We start from the raw sequence: 388 nt of genomic DNA on the forward strand, positions 1-388 counted from the left end.
AAAGCTCAGACCCCACAACTGTCATGGCCTTAGACCTTTCTAAGAGATCGTGCCAGCTTTTAGCACTCCCACTAACACTAAGTCAGCCTAACCACTCTCCTTAAGGTACTTGGGAAGAGAAGAAGTGGACACAAGAGTGAGTTCGAGAAGAATGAACTTGTATTGCACTAGAGAGCTCTTGAGTACAAGGCTTGAGAACTCGCTTGCTCGGTTGAACAGTCATGGTTGGTCCTTGGTGAGTGTCTTTGCCAAATGAGGCAACACCAATTTGTAGGCACCCCAAGTTACAATGGATGGCTAAGATATTTACAAATGTCCTCCATCCAACAGTCGGGGAGGAAACTAGAAGCTTCCCACCTCCTTTGGGGAGAACTCTAGAAATCTCTCC

Source organism: Macadamia integrifolia, chromosome 9 (genome assembly GCF_013358625.1).
Source record: "Macadamia integrifolia cultivar HAES 741 chromosome 9, SCU_Mint_v3, whole genome shotgun sequence".
NCBI classification, from domain to species: Eukaryota; Viridiplantae; Streptophyta; class Magnoliopsida; order Proteales; family Proteaceae; genus Macadamia; species Macadamia integrifolia.